General features: G+C 40.5%; 1 long non-coding RNA gene across 1 annotated transcript; it reads right to left on the bottom strand.

The window, feature by feature from the left end:
- Positions 1-315: 315 nt before the first annotated feature.
- Positions 316-4,757, bottom strand: LOC135302307 (uncharacterized). Its single transcript, XR_010364000.1, has 3 exons — positions 4,658-4,757; positions 2,224-2,330; positions 316-395 (listed from the first exon to the last, which is right to left on the bottom strand). It is a non-coding gene; the product is annotated as an uncharacterized LOC135302307 (long non-coding RNA).
- Between the last annotated feature and the right edge of the window lie 974 nt (positions 4,758-5,731).

Genomic DNA, 5,731 nt, shown 5'->3' with positions numbered 1-5,731 from the left:
ATCCATACATCCAATAACACCTATGCTAATACCGCTTTTTATTAGGAGGTGGGGGGGATTGGCAATGTCTGCACATCAATATTTCCTTCCTTTTTTTTTCTGACCACATGCACCCAAAGTTTCAGGCCTCCATTTATTTTGATGAGTTGCATCAGTGATAGATACATTACATCACTCAGGGCCAGTCATTTCCTGCCCTGAGCAGCAAGGCAGATGGGACTGCAGGGAGACAACTCTCCAGTCAGCTGGAATATCTTCTCCACATCTTCTGATTCAAGTGACACCTTAGGCAGACTTGTACAGATGTCATTCTTGGGATTGTAAGAGTACAGGTTGCAGGAATATTGGAAAAGCTGACACATCAGCAGGGAAAACTCAGCTTTCCAGGCTTTTGGCTGTAACATTAAAGACATTTCTTAAGCTTCTAATATTAGGTTAGTAATATATTTGTGGTCTTTCCATTATTCCTTACCTCTCTGTTATTGAAAGCATTGTTGTGTGGGTTTAGTTGATTATGGTCCTGTAGATTTTAAATGTTCTGCATTAGACTATATTTAAACAGCAGTAATCACAGGGCTCTGATCAGTGACTTGGAAATATGAAAACTTCATGGAAGGAAAAAGGGGTAGAAACACAGTGTTAAACTGTTACCTGGAGATTGTTTAAAATAGCTAGGAATCAGCTTTATTGGAAAAAGCTTGAAACCCTGGTGATTTTATTCAGCATTCCAGGTAACACAAGAGAAAGCAGTGAAGTTTTAATTACCCTAATTTAAAAATACAGAAAACATTCCACATATTGTGCTTTCTTTTTTTAACCTTGAAAGCTTAAAGAACTTGCCCAACAGATTCTCCACTGGTTTCTCTCCCTCTGTTTCTTGACATGTAAAGGCTTAGGAAAGTTGTGACTAAAGCTGGGCACAGCGTTAAGTTGCTTTATTGCATCTCTGCTTACCTCTGATGTAGAAGCAGTAAGAATAAAAATAGTGGAGGGAATGGTCCAGGCAAAAGAGGATAGAGAAGGAAGAAAAGCAGAAACACAGAATAGAAAGCAGGATTAGAGTGAAGAACCTCTCCAAACAGTAGAAAGGACAACAGTGAAAAGGCAGAGGAAAATACAGTGCAGGTCTTCAATAAACATAATTGTGACCTTGGGTCCAGAGAAGGAGAACAATGCAATGTCCAGTGCCTTTGACATCCCCATCCACACCACGTGCTGCAGTGCCCTGCTAATGAGACCCATTTTAGGGTGCAACAGGAGAGCCTTTCAAAGCCTCCCACACGTACCCTTTGACCCTGCTGATCATTAGGTGCTGCTGGCCTGATGGTGGGGCCATGAAAAACAATGGGCAGCTGCTTCTCCCCTTCCTCAAGGTCCCTGACATGAGAAATCCCACGTGACTCACCACTCTTATTTGATGTCTGTGCTCAACAATTAAGGGACACAGAGCAAGGAATGGGGCAAAGTGATCTTTTGAGTCATCAAGTGTGGTCCTCTGCTGTTAAGGTGTTGCTTCTTTCTCAGGCTGAACAAGGAGCAGCTCAAAATTACTTGTTTTCCTCCTCCTGCTCCAAACAGAAAGCTCTTCCACAACTGAAGTCTTCTGAAAATTATCAAGTCCACCCTGAGGACATTTCTGGTTAGTCTCTGCTCATTAATTCTTGTGACAACATTTTCCTTTAGCTTAATTACCTCATCTTCCTCCTCTGACATTTACCTCACTAATACGTTTACAGAGAACAAATTATCTTTCCTCTCAGGCTTTCTTTGGCTGGGCTGACCAGCACATACTTTTTTAGTTTCAACTCCTAATTTAGACTCTCCATTCTCTGGAGAGTTGTTTTGTTTTTTTTTTTTGGACCAAGATTGAAGAAAGCTGTATGTAGGTCTCACTGGTGCTTTACATGGTAGCACTGTGTCTTCTGGAAATATTGTCCTTTATACAGGCTTTATATGTCCTACCCTTTTGTGGCTGATACAGTACATCTCAGTTCCAGCTGCAGCATTTTTAACTTCTATTATAGGTTTTTTTTTGTTGTTTTTTTGGGAATAACAAGAATATTTTGTTTTCCTTTGCATTTCCAGCTCTGACTCAGAGTTGCTTTGGCAGTTACCACTTCCTCTTTAGTGGGATCAAATCAACACCACAGACTGTTATTCTTGTGCCTTTTTAGTTGATTTTTAAGTATATCAGAAATAAATCTGAGCTACAGTTTATCTCACCTGAGGCTGTTTCTCCAGCAGCAGAGGTTGAAGATTCTGCTAGGGTGAGCACTGGAGCCTGTAACATTCTTCATTCTGCCCCCTGCTTCTCCTCTTCCAGATTTATTCTGTTAGGGAGATTAGGAGATATGACCTTGCCTAGACGTTTTTGTATCCACTCAGGGACCTGCCTGTAGTCCATAAATTCTAATCTCTCTCTGACCATGCTGACACCTCGGTGTCCACAACCTCTTTGGCAGCAGGTTTGGTGAGTTCCCTGCCACAGTGCAAAGATCCCCTCACTGTCCTTCATCTTTTTTTGTACTGATTCCCTGTTGTTTCCCCTGAATGTCCCCTGGACCTCATTCTGCAGTATCAGTGAACAGAGTCTGCACTTGGCTCACCCACCCTTTCATTACTGAAATCCTTGATTATGCTCCACTCAGCCTTCCCCTGCACAAGTTCTGAGTCCCAGTCTTTTCCTCCTCACCCTTCACCATTTGCCTGCCTGTTTTCTTTTCCCTCATTTCATCACATCCTTCTGGAGACCCAGGTCTACACCAGTTGCATCATCTTGCACTTGGTATGAGGGTTCAACCTGGGTCTCTGTAGCATTAAAATTATTTCCTTTGTCTTTTTCTCAATAACTTGCTTCATGATGCCCACAATTTGCTTGTTATTTTTGGCTGCTGCAGCACAGTGAGGTGATGATTTTGAAGATTAATCCCAAACTTTTTCATGCTGTCTTTGCTTGCCTGTTCCAGGTAGACTTTGCATATTTCATTTCTGCAAATTTTTGAACCCACCTATATAATTAGTTTAGGTCACTGTTTTCCCTTTTATCCTCCTCAGCATTAAGTGGAAAATAAGAACTTGGCAGCCTTATTTGGCTCAGCTGCCCATTGACTTAAAATGAATTATACCTCACAGTTAAACCATGTGCCATTGCTATTTACAGAGGAGAAAGCACTGCACCTGCCCACCTGGTTGTCTGGTGTTTAGTGCATTTTGGTTCTCTTAGAATTTGGCACTGAACTGTTTCTTGGGCAAAGCTAAGAAGTACTGAAGACAACCTCAAAACAAGAAAATGTGTATCAGGAGGACAAGTACAAATTTACATCAGAGTGAAAAAGCCAGAGCTCCAGCCTAACAGGAGCGTGCTATGAGCAGAGTTCACCACAACAATCCCTAAATTTTGGAATACCCAGGGTAGGTAGTTACCCTGAAGATGAAGAGTAAACCCAAGCAGAATACTGATGACATTTCTATAAATTGTGAAGCCAATTCTGCATGACCTGGTCTGTACCATCCTCTTTAATGTGAATAGGTCAACTGAATTTAAATGCACACAGAGGAGGTCTTGCAGGAATCAGGACTCAGTTCAACTCTTGGTTATATAAAGCAGCTTTTATTTGCTCTAGGTTGGAATAACAAGCCTGTAACAGAGATCAAAATTAATTTCCTTGTATGTGTGCAAATAAGGCATTTCAGCAACAAGCTTTGCTAACTATGCAAAGCAGAACAAATGATGGTGGGGGCAGAGACCTTTTTCTTCCGTCTCTTCAGTGTTTCTTTAGAAAATGATTATACAAGCCCTAGTCTTTGACCCTTGTGCTGAAGTGGTAACTTTTAATTACAATAAATTGGCCTGCATGAAGAAGGGTAAACCAGTCGCTTAGTATAACATGTTATCATCTTCCTGCTATTTTGCTATTAGGAGTCCAATTTTGCTAGCAATAAAGATCACCAATTGTTCTCATATTAATGAAAAACAAACATACCGCACAATAAAAAAATCTAATTATAATAATTTAACTTAAACCTACAGGTGCAGCAAAATCAAGCCTAAAATTCTGAAAATTATTTTCAGATTTCAGTCTTTCCAAGAGCCAGTTTAATGTCCTTGGATTTATGCCAGACATAGGCTCTTCTTCAGTAAGTCTTTGTTGTGTAGCACAAACAGATTAAATCTGCAAGCACAAGCCTCATTATTATAACACTAATCAATAGTGCCCTTCCCCTTCCTACCTTTTGAAACATAAATCTTATTTCCTTGTGTTGCAAAACGAACCACAAAAACTTCGCTGGCATACTTATAATGTAATGTTGCAGGACAGGAGTATTATTTATTATTACGAGATTTGAGTTCATAGCATGTTAAATTTTTTGGAAAAAAAAACAAAACAACAAAGCAGAAAAGGTCTTTCAAGATCTTCAAAAGAACCTACCTGTTTTCTTGGTATATATGTCTCATTGAGAGATTTTCAAATTAAATTGTCAGTTTGGTCCTTATGTGCATTTGAACCATTTCCTGCCATTGCTGTATACAGGGGGAGGTCTATGGAGCTGCTCCCTATTCCCCTGCATCCTTACAGGGGAACCTGTACCCCAGTACTCAGTTTTTGGTTCTCAGTCTTTTACTGTCCCTTTCCTGGCCTTCCTACTGTGTGCTTACATTTGGATTGAAGTTCCTTTTTCCTCTTGGGCACCAATGACCAAACCTGTTGTTAGGAGCAGTGGAAGAGGACACAGCTGGAAGGAGAGCTTGGTAGAGGTGTCTCAGCTGGAGCTGCATGAATCCCTGACCTGTAGGCTCTGGGTATGGGATCAGCTGGATCTGGAGAACACAGCTGGAGCAGTTCAGGGGATCAATAAACAATCCTGCAAAGTAAACAATGAAGGAAGGAGATTTGAGAAGTAGGAGGAGCTGGAGGGTGACTGGGAACAAGATTGTCCAGAAGGTTGGACATGCAAACTGATACTGGTATGAGAAACACTCTGAAGGAACAGGAGGAAAAGGCAGAACTCAGAGAAAGGCCCTTATTGAGCTGCTCAAGAAGTTGTTCCAGTGGGAACCAAGTTAATTCCTGACTGCTTTTCTAGGCAGGATGGACATATACTGAAGAGTGTTGCTGAATTTGGGATCACGCAATCTATGGTCAAATAAAAGAAATTAACACCAAGAAAGAAAGATAGTGGAAATGACAGATGTCTTTTGACAAATGTCAGGCAAAAAGGAACCTCAAGACATCTTCCTTCCTGAGGCAGCACCAGACACATACAGAATGCCTCAGGTGGCTGCTGCCATCTCTTTAGCCTGGGTAGGCAGCTGAAGGGGAAGTTTAATGGTTCTCATAAAAAAGAATGAATTCTTCAAGGCATAACCCAGAAGGCAGGGGAAAGAAAAATGTGTCCAAGAGGGAAGATTTAAAAAACAATGGAAAACCAGGCATCTATGTTGAATCAAAACTTGAAGAAATGTATAAAAGTAGATCATTCTCAGTTGCTCCAAGAAGGTGTTGAGGAGAAACTGCTTAGGACAGCCATCACCTTTGTCCTTATAGGGAGATATTAGGAAAAGCAGAATAGAAAATATTTTTTACTTTTGCTGCAATGTGACATTCTCTCTTTTTTTTTATTTTTAATTTTTTTTTTATTTTCTTCTTGTTTTCATTTTTAAGGTGGGTGTTAGTTTTTTAATCATAACTTTTAAAGAAAAAGAAGTCATTAATACTGAGTTTCAGCAGGT

This window comes from Passer domesticus, chromosome 6, assembly GCF_036417665.1.
Source record: "Passer domesticus isolate bPasDom1 chromosome 6, bPasDom1.hap1, whole genome shotgun sequence".
Taxonomy (NCBI): Eukaryota; Metazoa; Chordata; class Aves; order Passeriformes; family Passeridae; genus Passer; species Passer domesticus.
This window is presented reverse-complemented; position numbering and strand designations above follow the sequence as displayed.